Source organism: Podarcis pityusensis (genome assembly GCF_964106645.2).
Source record: "Podarcis pityusensis genome assembly, chromosome: 1".
In the NCBI taxonomy this organism is placed as follows: domain Eukaryota; kingdom Metazoa; phylum Chordata; class Lepidosauria; order Squamata; family Lacertidae; genus Podarcis; species Podarcis pityusensis.
Genome location: NC_138028.1, coordinates 45,600,394 through 45,614,710, shown reverse-complemented (window position 1 = coordinate 45,614,710; position 14,317 = coordinate 45,600,394). Strand labels below are relative to the sequence as shown.

The 14,317-nt window shown below is 43.9% G+C and overlaps 1 protein-coding gene across 4 annotated transcripts in view; it reads right to left on the bottom strand.

The window, feature by feature from the left end:
* MIDEAS (mitotic deacetylase associated SANT domain protein) overlaps nt 1-14,317 on the bottom strand; it is an 84,242-nt gene that overhangs the window by 51,149 nt on the left and 18,776 nt on the right. For 2 of the 4 annotated variants that reach the window (XM_081013219.1, XM_081013220.1), the window contains exon 1: nt 13,761-14,269. The exons of the other annotated variants lie outside the window; for them this stretch is intronic. The gene's annotated coding sequence lies outside the window, so the exon portion shown is untranslated. Of the gene's footprint in view, nt 1-13,760; nt 14,270-14,317 lie in introns of those variants that run through there. 4 annotated transcript variants of the gene reach the window in all.

Here is a 14,317-nt window from a genome sequence, read left to right as displayed (position 1 = left end):
TATTTGTGGCCTAGTAAGAACCACTGCCAGGAAGCATTCATGAGCTAGAGAAGAGTCTGCTTTTGATTTTCAGAGCAATGAAGTGCCCTAAACAGTATGCGCGGCTAGGGAGGATAAAATAAAAAGTAATCCCTGGGATAATAACCGTTGTGACTTATTTACAAGACTGTAATAAAATTCACATGCAGCTATTAGTTTTGCCTTCAAGTTCCGTTTTGTTTTTGTTTGTTAGATAATCTACATCAGGATTTGGTTAAAATACCTGAGCAATGTGCTCTGTCCACCATTCCAATGAATGGATTCTTCCCAGGAGGTTGTCTTCTCCCAAGAGATTCCACTCTCTTGACTTCCAGTTTTAGAGACCACTCTCTTCTATCTGCTTCCTCTTCAAGAAGCTGGTGCCTTTACATCCAATCCCTTTTCCTTACACCTGTTTAGGCAGCTGGCTATTTCCAGATCACTTCCACCAATTTTTCTGGGCCTTAAAAACTATTCTAAGATCTGCTTTAGCTTCAGTAGGTTGTTTTAAATTCAAGGTTCACACAGCAATGCCAGTAGCACACAGTGCCACGTTCACACATTAACAGTAAGCCAGACTTATTGTGAATGAGAAGCATGCTCCCCAATGACTCCTGTTTTGCTGCTTCCCCGGGAAGAGCTGGATAAACAAACCAGAAAGCTGCAATTAAGCTGGACTTCCTGTTACATGTGCAAGTTACAATCACTTGTCAGTCTTGAACCATGTCTCATCTTTGGCTTGCAGATTATGGCTTGCTACAGAGCAACAAACTACGAACCCCAGTTCGGACAAAATGGTTGGTTTATCCCAGTTGTACCAGGGGAGGAGCAAAGCAAGAGTGATGGGGCAGAACATTCATAGTAAAGCACATTAAGACCAAAAACCTGGCTTCTATATTGCTGGATAGGGGGCCATAGTTTGTCAGGCGAGTACAGTCGTACCCTGGTTCTCAGTCAGTATAGCATGAGACTCTTAATTTCAGGGTCATGGTTTCAAGCGCCACATTGGGCAAAACATTTCTGCATTGCAGGTGGTTGGACTAGATGACCCTTGTGGTCCTTTCAAACTCTACAACTCTACAATTCTATGATAACCCTGGCATGTCTAGTTCAAACAATTTCAGAAATCAGGAATAAGCAAGATCTCTGCCTCAGGGACTCTGAAGAACTGCTGCCAAACAGTATACAGATGGTTCAATAATGGCCTGATCAAGGACAAGGCAGATTCATGTACTAGCAGGTTCAAAAGTTGGAAGAAAAAAACCCCATAGTTACTAATAGTTAAGAATTTAGGTGCAGTCCTGCTGGATCAGACCAAAAACCAATCTGGCCCAGCACCCTGGACCAACCAGAAGCCTATGGAAGATCTGCAGGCAAGGCAACAGGTCAACAGCCTGCCTCCATTGTTATTCCACAGAAAGTGGTATTCAAAGGTACGGCACCTCTGATCCTGGAGGTAAAACAAAGCCATCATGCCCAGAAGCCATGGATAGACACATTTATTTGGTGGCGGAGAGATAAAGCTAATTCTCTTTTAAAGCCATCTAAGTTGATGGTCATCACTACATTATGTGGCATTCCATAGTTTTAACTATGCATTGTGATGAACTAGTATTTCTTTTTCTCAGTACTGAACCTTCCACCGTTTAGCTTTATTGGATGGCCCTGGGTTCCAGAATTATGAGAGAGGCAGAACAAAAAAAGCACTTTCCTGAGTCTGGGATCTGCATATAATCTGAAGGCACAGGACCACCTTCCTGAAGCTAAGCAGTTCAGGGCCTGATCAGTGTCTGGATGGGTGACTCCTTGAAAAGCACATGTGTACAGCCTTGGGTTCCATGATGTCAGAAAGGTGGGCTATGAAGTATAAGAAAATGAAATAAATGGAACAAATAACAAACACACACAGTTTTGTACACCTCTTTATAGATAATTACCTCACATTTATATGCACTAACATTTCCCATAGGTCCGGAATTTCCTGGACATAGCCAGGAAACACTGTTCAGATTTTGCCGAATTTCCTTAAAAATAGCTTTTACAATTGTTTTTTGAGATTTTGCAAAAAAAAGCTCAGTAACTTTTGTGTCTGGATTTTCACTTTTTGAAATATGGCAACCCTACCATACTGTATATCTTTCTTAAAGTATCCTTATTTAATGCACAATGTGGGAGCTAGTTATGTGTAGTCAGTTTTTCTATCTGCCCTAAGGTACCACCCGAGCCTTGAAAAATAAAGAAGAAAAATGGATCCCCACAAGCTCCCATTTAACTATGGAAGCATTTCTACGGGTGGCACCATGTAAAAGGCATCTACCTGAACTTCTAAGCCAAATTGTAGGGGAAATAAAAAAAGTCAAGTTCACCTACGTCTGAATATGCTGCATATTTTACCTTCTAGCTTCCTTCTTGTCTGAAACATAACTAATTTTGCAGCATAAAACCTATCGGTGTGATCTAGATTTGGTACATGGCGTTAACAAAATGGCCTTAGGAAACGTCAGGCGCAAGGAGGTTGCCATCCTTGTCTTGTTGAGGTTCATGCACACCACGAAACTGCCATCGATAGCGACAGATACTGAGAGCCAGGCAAGCCAGTTAAGGTAAGCAGTGCTCACGCATGTATGGATTAATTATAACTTGGCCAAAATCAGTGCATACCTCTCTTGTCTTTAAAGCCAGCCTCCAGCCACATGGTCACATCAACCCAATTAATGAAAATCACCCAATTCAAGCTTTGTGAATAGCAGGCACAATTAACATTCCTGCAGGCTGCCTTGCAAACCAGCCTTTTCCCTCCCACTCACCACCCACTGCTCCCTGAAGTGGGAAATGACAGCAGAACAGCCCTCCTACACACTGGTGGTTTGAGTGAGGAATAAAAACTGCCTTCTGTGTGGCAAGAGTCCCCCAAAGAAAAAATCCAGCATTTCTGCAGAAAAGGGGTAGGGGAACCAAACAGGAAGGGGAGAGAGGGGAAAGAAGAAATAATATTTAATCACGAAGGAGGAAAGAAAATGGTTTCTAAAGAGAGAGTGTTAAGCAGTTCCACCATACCAGCAGTGTCCTTCTATCTTCCCATAAGCAGTAAAGCATTTAGAAAGTCTTAAGATGCAAAGGGAACTGAGGAAGGAAATGCACCCACTGAGCACGTAGGAAAGTGGGTCAGAAGCCACCCCCATTGTAAGGGACTAGAGCAATCTGCAGCCCCTCCAAGCCCTGATCTGGTTTTTCCTGCCATGCACTGTGTCAGGGAAAGCAGCACAGGGCTGTGGAGATAGGCATCAGTACAGGCTACACGAATCTTCACCCACCTGGGGCCTTCCAGATGTTTGGGAGATGGTAATCCAAAACATCTGGAGGGCCCCAGGCTGGCGAAGGCTATGATGCACAACAGCTAGACCTACAGGCACTCCTGGCCTTATTCAGAAGTGACACAAACCCTGATGGCTTGTGCCACTTGTGGAAGCGTGCACAGGCTGCCCAGTTTGTGGACAGAAAAGCTAAGGTCAAATATTCAGTGGCTTTGCACAGCAATTAATGCTTCCTTTTAGAAAAAAAAACTGCTAGATATTTGGATTTAGAATTTGTGAAGGCTGACAAGCCTCATTACAGAACTGATGCACCACCTAAACCTTCCGGCAATCACTGCTAACTGAACTAATCTACTTGTGCTCTGGCTTCTGGGCCTAGGTAGGCCTTAGTTTTCACACATGCTCCCTCCAATTTCCCTTTCAGCGAGGACAGAATGAACTCACGAGTCACTCATTTTCCTTGTCTCGGTCACCCTGGGTGCCTTGAGTGGGATTTCCCCTTATCGAAAACCCCCAAACAGTATTGTTACGAAACCACACCGACTTTTACAAGTATGACAAACTTGGATCGAACTATGCTGCCACAAGACTTGTTTACCCCAGTGTTACAAAACCAGATTGCTCTTTAGTTGTTTCAGCAAATGTCACAGCTTTAGAAAGAAGAGTGTAACCGCCCCACCTGCAGTATCATCTACTCTTCTGGTCAATTAACACAAAACGTATGGGCTTCGCCTTTATTTATTCTTCACTTCAACAGCACCGCTGCCATTCCTTTCAACTGCTTTAATATGCTCCAGCAACTGGCATGTTAAGAGACATATTACAGTGGTATCAGAGGGTCAAAGGAGCAACATACCGTATTTTTTGCACCATAACACTCACTTTTTTCCTCCTAGAAAGTAAGGGGAAATGTCTGTGCGTGTTATGGAGCGAATGCCTACGGATGACGGGGGGGATCTGCTGCAGTCGTGAGCAGAGGATCCATGGTTACAGCCTGCACCAAAAAAATCATGCACCCACTGTTGCCTGGGGCCACAATGGTGCAAAAACATGGTTACAAAGCATGGATCCACATGGATCCTCAGGATTTTTGCATTGGGCTACCCCAAACTCACCGTCAGATCACATGTCTGTGGCCACAGCATGAACCACAAAAATCATACATCCACTGTTTCGTTTAGAATATTTTTTTTTCTTGTTTTCCTCCTCTCAAAACTATGTGCGTGTTATGGTCGGGTGCGTGTTATAGAGCGAAAAATACGGTATGTGACTCAGAGGGTGACTTTCAGCCAAGTACTTTCACAGAAGGGCCCTGTGCTTTTAAAGTGACATGTCAGTGCAAACTTTGGTCTCCTGCTTCCCCATTTCCTTGTAATAACAGCTTGCAAACCTTAGTGCAACTGTTGGTTGTTTATTGCAAACTTGGCCTGCGGCTCTTATTTGTTTCTACTGGAAGAATTGCTAATGGACAGTGTTCTTCAACAATAGACAATAGAAGACCCTGCACTTGGCAGTAATCCCTGCAAGAAAAACAACACTGGAGTGTGTGTGTTTTTAAGGTGTCCCTGCAGAGAGGGGGAGGGAGTACTTATTACAATGTCTAGGTGCTGTTTTGTAGTTTGGAAAGATATTTTGGGAATGGCCATGATAAAAAAAATTAATCCTGATAAATCTCACCATTAATCCCTACTTAATAACCAAATCAAACTCTGTTTATGTTGCATGAACAGGAAGGTGGTGAAACTTCTCAAACCGGCAGCTGCAAAGAGAGTTTGTTAGGGTGTGTAGCAAAGAAAGCGGCATGCAGAATACAATGGAAAAGGGAAACTGCACACACCTGGAACAGGGCAGGTAGGCTGGAGATGAGGCCTCCTACAGAAAGGGGAAGCAGCACCGCAGATTTTGTTTCAGCAGAACTCAATTTGTTGCATTTGTTTTGTCTATCTACTTGATGGTTTAGAAATCGCTCTGACAAATGAGATAGGGCTCACTTTAGCTTAAGTATTGCTTACTGTTGTGAGAAATACTAGTAATTTGAGCTGGCTGGTGCATGGTCCAGCAGGACCCAGAGAAGGTAATCTATACAATCATGACACAAAAGTACACATTTGTTCCTTTTGGAAACAAGTTAGTTGCTAACGATTAACGGAGCTGTTAACTAGGCTATTTCTGGCTCTTCTCTTTGGAACTGCCAAGAAGGTAGTTGCTACCAACAGAAAGCAGTGTTTACGTCAGCCATGCAGGAACTGCAGCCGGCCCTGGAGTTGGAACAACTAAACATGGAGTTGGCCAGAAGTTCTCCTCATTCTTGTATTCCCAGAGCCAAGCCAATGCTGTTGCTGCTTGCACCAAGAACAAAATAAACTGGCATAAACAAGCTAAACTATGGAAACTAGAGACAATTCCCAAGCTTAAATTTGCTTTGTTTCTGCATGGTGGTGGTGGGGAGGGAGAGGCAGGGGAATGCAGCCTTTGCAGGAATGCAGGAGAGTATTTGCACGGCAAAGGTAATCTTTGCTCCCTCTTGGACTTTCCACTTCAGTACAAATCAGTATCTAGGCCAAGAGTGAGAAGCAAGGCAGCTTTAAAGCTTTTACACTGTATGGTGGGTCAGAATGTGAAGGCTATGCAGAATCGCTACTGACACAGGGCCCCTCAAAGGGGTAACAAAGCTGTAACAGGAGGTGAAAAGGGGGTGCAGAGATCCGAATCTGGGGTTTGGGGTAGGGTTCATCAGCAACTTTGCTCATGCTTTGCATGCATAAGGTCCCAGGTTCAATCCCAGGCACTTCCAGGTAGGACAAGAAACAGAAGGAAACTCTAGTTATTGCCTGTCCACACAGATAATGCAGGGCCAGATGGACCACTGCTCTGGTTCAGTATCAGACAAATTCTTATGTTTCTGTCTCCTCCACTGCAACCAGGAGTCGTGGTGAATAAAATCAGAAAGACACAAGTCAGGACTGCCATCATCTGAATCTTAACCCAGCCAATATTTTTCATGTTATTAATATTCTGAATGAGAAAAATGATAAAGGATAAATGTATCTGGTCACTTTAATTAAATTAAAGAAGCAGTTTAGGGTTGATTCAGCCAGACCCTCTTATAAACATATATGCCTCTCTGGATACATCAGCCACGAAATCCGAAACTGTTGTGTTTTTTTTAATACATGGCTACTGATTTAAATTCACAGGGGACCTGAAACTGAAAGGAGGCTTGGTAATGAGAAGCTTGGAACTTATTGCAGAGATTTGACTTCCTCAGAGAAGACACAGTTCACACCATTACTTGCACCAAAGAAAGGCAAAGAAATGGCTGAATGCTTCCGATGGCTCACTGCCATCCTACATCTCATTGTCAAGCCATATTCTCAAACGCAGAGGTTCTGCAAGCTTAGCTTCTGCCCCTTATGACTGAACACGATGACAAAAGCTTACACATTCCCAGAGCTATAACTCTGCTCCACAAGTTCTGTGTTGCAAGCTGGAGGTAGGCAGAAGATGAGGAAGAGGATGTTTCAACACTTCAGGAAGTGACAGCTACAACTGCAGCCAAGGTTCCCGTGCCATTTTTCTGGGTGGTTGTTGTTGTTTTATCCAGAGAAATAAGTTTTCAGCCTTGCTCTTGACCAAATCAAAACAAACCTATAGCATCTCACTAGACACCAGGAGTGATTGCCTACTGGGGGACTATTATTACCAATAACTTAAACTCTCATCAAGATGCACAGAGGAGAAAGGCTCACAAGTGGATATATTTCAAACCCTAAAACACCTTGTAAACTGTATACCTTGGTAAAAAACCGGACATAAAGTATGTATACCAGATACAATGTACTACATCTAATAAATACAGTATTTCCTTGGTAATCCAGAGTCCAACTAGTCACATTCTGCACACACTGGCATTTTGGAAACTTTTCCAAGGATAGGAAAGCCCTATATGGATTTCACTCTAGTAGTCCAGTCAGGAGTCAAAATGACACTGTAAATGGAGCAAGTTTCACAAAGATGCTGTTATCTGCCATATCAAGGTGGGGGGAAATGCTTCTGGCCACAGCTGTCACAAGGCAATCAACAGTAGCCCAAAGTCACACATCTCCAACAAATGAAGGAGCCGAAAGCTTGGCTGTTAACATCTTCCAGCTGCTTCTCCTATTACCGCAGCTTCTTTGGATTCAACTCCAAGTCAGTTCACTTTCATCCAAGCACTTAACAGCCACAGATTTAGCAGAGTGCAGTTCATAAGAACTGGCCACCTCATACAAACCAAGAGAGGTAAATTAATACAGAAGGTTTCATCCACCCAAACTAAGCAGTTTTGACTTCCACCATTTTCAGTGGAAAAGGACATACACAGATCTCAGAGAAAAAAGCAGGACCTAAAAGTGGTTCAGCTGGATTGTAACTATAATATGCTTTATTAAAAATGAAGTCTTGAGGCACCTTAAAGACTAATAAATTTATAGTGTCAAACTTCCAAGGACTGGAATCCACTTCATCAGTAGCATTTAGTATCGCTCTAAATTGGAAGGTATATTAGGTGTGGAAAAATGTGAAGAGTAGGGTCAGAGGGAAATGAAATGCCAAAATTTTAATACAGTATAAGGTTTTGTGAATGGTAAAAGGTAAAGGACCCCTGACAGTTAAGTCCAGCTGCAGATGACTCTGGGGTTGCAGCGCTCATCTCGCTTTACAGGCCGAGGGAGCCGGTGTTTGTCCGCAGACAGTTTTCCCGGGTCATGTGGACAGCATGACTAAGCCACTTCTGACGCAACAGAACACCAAAACCAGAGCAGCGCACGGAAACACCGTTTACCTTCCTGCCAGAGCAGTACCTATTTATCTACTTGCACTTTTTGGCATGCTTTCAAACTGCTAGGTTGGCAGGAGCTGGGACCGGGCAACTGGAGCTCACCCTGTCACGGGGATTCGCAAGCTCAAGAGGCTCAGTGGTTTAGACCACAGCGCCACCCGCGTTCCTTTTGTGAATGGTAGCTAAACATTATTTTACATATGCTTAAGCTATAATGTACCTGCCACACTCTGTATTAGTTCTTCTCTGCAAAGTGTCAGTGTGGGGTCTTGCTGAACACTGTACCAAAAGCACCATTGATCAGCAACAATTGTAAACCCCCGTTCAGTGCAGCCCCTGACCAACATAATGCCATCAGGTGTACGACAGGTGGGCATGGCAAGGCTGAGACAACCTCAAGGGTCAAATGTCCTAATGTACCTTATTAGGCCCACACACCAGAGCTTCCCCAGCACTGTCATAATAAATGTCTTTGTCTTTAAGGTGCCCAAGACTTTCTTGTTATTATTGAGACAATAAACTTGCACAGCTACCCCTCTGAAAAATGTTGCATTAGGAGTCAGCTGCAAAAGCACTACATCCAAATGTTAAGTACTTCACTTTTGCAACCCGAAAGTGTTTAAGACAAAACAAAATTATCCCCATCTTCATAAAATAAGAGGAATAAAGTGCATTGGAAGGATAAGCCCATGGTTATATAATGATGTAGTGGCAGGGATATGTTATATAATCTAAGAATAGCACTCATATGAATCCTAACTGATGAAGGTCAAAGAGAGGGTAAACACCTACTTTCTAGTTACCTATATAAATTTCCCCCTTTTGCTTTAGGCATTCACTACCTGTTCTGACAGGCTGTGCAATGACAGAACAATACAAAGGTTTTGTAATTTGTACTTTATAGATCTGTCCTTCCACATTCTACTTGGCCCCATGCAAGTGACCAAATTTTACAATGTTCATCTGCATGGCCGATAGGCCAGGAATAGGGTAAATGGTTTTGAAAGTTGCCAGCATCATAAAAATCTGAAAAATAAGTTTCCACACTGAAAGCCTGATGAGTGCATTCTTGTTCAGAGCCTTCATCGATGCAGGTTTTTGTTTTTTTGTTAAATTCTAGTCTTTGTTATTTTTAACTATCAGCACCAATTACAGCTCCTATGTGCTCAAGGTCAACAGTCTTTCTGTGTATAACTGCATCAACTATGAGATGACTTGCACAGCAAGCCAGGCCACAGTGCTACAGGTGAGCACTCCCACCTTTGCACCTGATTCACAGTTCCACCAATGCCCAACAACTGTGGCCTACAGAAATTATTCTTATCCGGGAATGGATTTTCCCCTCATGAGAAACTAGGAACATTCACACCACATTCCTGACCATTTTGAGATTATATACTAAGAGCTCTCTTCATGAGATCTACTGCAGGGTATCCAAATAAAACCAAGGTTAAGAAATAATTTATTTAATTTTTAGAAGTCACTTGTTAAATAATACTTTAACATGTTTTTACATTTCAGTTATAATAAGTATTTTTTTATGGTTCCATTTTAAACAAAGCCAACACAAATGTTAAATTCGAATCTTATCATTCAACTTATGCTCCTTTAATCAAACAGATTTGCAGTTTGCTTTTCTATGGAAAAAATTAAAAATAATGGAGAACAATAACTGATTTTCAAACCAGGAATTGTAAATATAATGGAACAATTCATGCATTACAGTAGTACCTCCGGTTGCGGACAGGATCTGTTCCAGAGGTCCGGTTGGATCCTGAGGTTTCCACAACCTGAGGACCGCTTCTGCGCATGCGCACATGGCGAAACCCAGTCAAATACTTCTGGGTTTCGCATCCTGAAGTTTACATAACCAGAGGTACTACTGTATATCAATTATTACAGCAAATTATTAGTATTTAGGACACCAAGCAGTGCAAACATTTACTTTCAATCTCATGATGGAAAGAAACACTGTTTTGTCCAATCATTACCGGCCTTTCCTTGCAACATTACCCACAATCCTGCACACGTAACTTTGCACTGGCTTGTGACTTCTCTTCAGTCTTGCATTCTTGCAACTGTACAGACACTTGAACAAAAATCTAATAATTTCACAGTGATCCCTCCCCCTCCTTATCTCTAAACAGAAAAAATTGTGCAGCACAAAAGACATGTGGCTTGCATGACCACACATTTCGGATGATGCTCGTATAAACTGGAAGTATAAAACTCTTTACCAAGTTGCAAACCAATATGCTTTCATTGTTACAGTAAACCAATTAGTATGCATTCTTGGGCAGGAAATGCACAAATTAGAAAAACCATACACTTTGATTTAAATCCACAACGAAATACAAGAACAAGGTTAGAGAATACTGCAGGGCCAGACCTAAAAGTCATGCAGACATGTAGAGAGCAACGGTCACCAAAAAAAGAACCCAGGACAGCACATTCAGATAGATCCTGGAAGTGTGCAGGGAGAAGAGACAGTGTTGTTGCACCCAAATCAATTCCACCGACTCCAAATTTATAGAGATGCAAGACTTGTGTTAACAGCCCACTATACTCCTTCATCAAAAGTTACCCTAATGTCTCAGCATCTGGAGACTTCTATGCCATAGAAAGGTTCCCACAATTAGTGCCAAAGCACTCTACCAGTACATACATAGTTGCATGCCTTCTGCCATTCAGGCCCCTTCCCATCATCTACATAATAAGGAATCCTGTCAACAAGTTCATTCTTTAGTAACCCAAAGCCTCAAGCCAGCATAGTTTACATAATTTCTGAAGACAAAGGAACAGACTAAAAAGTCATTGCAATCACACCCATGGAGGGATAAAGGATCTCTTTCTCAATCCCAACAAGTTCAATATAAAAGGTTCAGCAAGTTACTAAACGTGCAAGAAGTAAATGGTTCACCTCAGTCTGCCCACAGCCTTCATCAACATGGCCCCCTCCAGGTTCTACGGACTACAACTCTGTGCTGGCTGGGACCAATGGGAATTGTAGTCGAAACTATCTGGAGAGCACCATGTTGGCAAAGGTTGAATTAACTTATACTAAGCTTGGAGACACGTTTAAGATTTTAGCAAAGCCACTAGTAGTCTTTTAAACAGATTTCTGCATTTGATTACATTGCCCTGGCAGTCCCAACAAGGCGATAAAAGTTCTTAAGAACAGTGTGTGCATATCTTAAGCCTAGACAAGAGTTAATGTACTTGAACGCCATTCTTCAGGCATATCCTTGGCTTCCTAGTGTTCCTATTTCTGGAAAATAAGGGGTGTTGACTTATTTCTTTAATGTAGTATTTTTCCAAATTTCTACCTTCAAGAAACCCTTACATTTCCACTGCAACATGTGTACAAAGGATCCTCTGCAATTTTGGCATGGAGCGTGGCCAAATCACTTGGGCTAACCCATCGCAGAGGAAGTCAAACCATGTGTAGTTCCTGTATTGCTTCAGCCTAAACTCTTCTATTTACAGCAGCCTGGAAGCAATCAATGAACTTATCTGTGATTCTGAAGTCAGCCCTAGGCAAAAGCAAACTTTATCGACACATCTGCACACATGAGAGACATTGCACAGGAACAGGCAATACAACCACCGGGCAAGGCATGAAACCCAAAGCTTTTTTTTTAAAAAAAAAAGGGTGCATTTAATTCTGTGTATCAGAAGACAATACCTCTCCTGTATAAACATGCAGATTCTCTTGAGATAAGACCATCTAAATGAGCCTTTACACAAATGTCCCCAAGAAACATACTTTTGCTGAAAGCTGCCCATCTCAGAGCCAAAACACAACTACTAGAAGTTGTGGGCTTCCGATTAAACTGCATGTTGGAAGATGCAGGACAGATTTTATTATTTTGAAGTGCTTGTTCACACAGTGCATATCAAGAACTACTAGCCAGGATAGCTATGTTCCACCTCCGCTGTTGTCAGAGGCATTATGCCTCTGAATACCAGTTGCTGGGAACTGAAGATGGGCAGAGTTGCTTGGGGGTTTCTCACAGGCACCTGGCTGGCCACTATGAGAACAGAATGCTGCACTAAATAGGCAATTGGCCTGATCCAGCAGGCTCCTCTTATGTAGGATGCAGCACTTGTCAAGTACAAGGACCTATTATGCTCCTCTAGTTAATAGCAAAGCTCTCTCATTGATTTCTACAGGAACTAGAACAGCTTCGATGATGTCACCTGCCAGAACTATGGCCATACGCCCTGGCAAGTCACCACATCTGTGATTACACATATCTTTCAACATTGCTGCCGCTTTTGCTCGAGCGGCTGGTGGATTGCAGGATGAGATCACAGTTCTGGGACCCAGGAGTCACCTGGACTTTAAACCACCACCTTGACTCCCTTCACATCCCTTATCTCATTCTCTAAAAATTTATGAGCACACTGGGACTTAGCTGCCCGTAGGAGCACATTCTACAGGTTTGCTAGCCGTATGCTCCTATGGGCTGAAACAAGTGGGGAATTTAGGAACTAAACCGCCCTGTATTTTAAAAAAGAGTATCTCATTCTGCAACCCCAATGCTTGCAAAAAGCATGAGATGCAGGAACCACCTTACACAAGCACAACTTTTAAGCTTCCGGACAGGAATGAACGGCTGCTCTGAAACTCGCAGCCCTCCCCCCCCCCAAACTAGTAAATAAAGACTTGCGGCCCATCTCTGCACGCGCGGGGTGGTGCATGTTGCTCTTAACAAAATGGAAAATCTGTACAAGAGAGTTCCAAGATGTTGGCTTGTGTGTGTTTGGGGGAGGGGGGAAGTTGGCATTGCAATTCCCCATTAAAATACTGTGGTAACCAGGGGTAAGAGAAGGGAAATCGGAGTGGAGGGGGGAAAGAGCAGATAGGGCAATCTTGCACGACTTCCACCCTCAGACACAAAGCATTGCTTTAATTCCACTTCGGGATTTACCCATTAATCAGGAGCAAAGGATTAGGGTGAATTATATGCGGCGGCGACCGGGAGGGTGGGGAGTGCATGGAGGCAGCGTCGTTTTGAAAGCGCGACGTCTTTGGTCAGAAAAATGTCCATCTCATGACCAGGGGAGCGAGCGAGCAAAGGCCATCCAAATCACCTCTTTCCACTTCTTACTCCCGTTTAGAAGCTGCTCCCATCTGACAAAAGGAACGTTTTGCAAAACACACACACACGAGAGAGAGAGCGAGCACTCCGCCTGCGTCTCATTTCCCGGTTCTGAAGGGAGGAAACCTCCTTTCCGCGGCCGCCCCTGAGCAGCGCCGAACTGCGTAGCTGCACAAACAAGAGTGAGGCAAAACGCAGGGCTCGCAGGAGGCAGACAGGCAGGCTTTAAAGAAAACAGGAAAGGCAAGCCAAAAAGTTCCCCCCAAAGCCCTCGATTCGCCCTCCCCACTCTAACTCTTCCATCCACTCCTTGCAATATATATATTGCAACAAATCTAAATATATATTCCACGGCTGCAAGCACACAAGCACCCTTTCTTCCCCACACGCTGCGGCTTCTTCTGGTTTCCAGCACCAGCTCCGCGCTGCAAAGAACAAGCGGAAGAAAAGCAGAGGCCCTGCTCCGGACCGTGCAGACGTCCCCCCTCTCGCTTTCAAACTTACCTCCTTGTTCTCAAGCGCCAAATAAAAGCCAGGCGAGTTCCCATCGCTCTTCTTCGCTCCAGTGCTTCTCTGCTGACGGTTTAAGTGCCAAATCCAAAAAGCAACAAGCGACTGAGGAGGAACAGACCTTCCCGCTACCCCCCCCCCCCGCAAGGCTCTCTTGGAAAGAATGCAGGAAGTTTCCTTGCAAAGATCCCGTGCACAAGTTGTCAGCCTGCTCGGTTGCTCGCTCTCTGCGCACAAAGTCCTGCAGTATTTGCTCGCTGCCGCCCGGGATGTGGAGAGCCCCGGTTTGCTGTTGCTGCTGCTGCCCTCTCCGCCGCCAACCGCACGTTGCAATGTCAGGATTGCAAGTCTCTGAGTCACAGGATTTGAGATCACAGCTTGGGGAGCAGAGCGGTGGGGAGGGAGGAGGAGGAGGAGGAGGAGGGAAGAGAAGCTCCTTAGCTACGAAGGAGGCAGCAACTGCAGCAGCAGCAGCAGCCACAGCAGAGAGCGCTGGCTTCCCACCCACCCGTCTCCCCGCCTCCTTCTGAGAACCAAGAGATTGCACAACT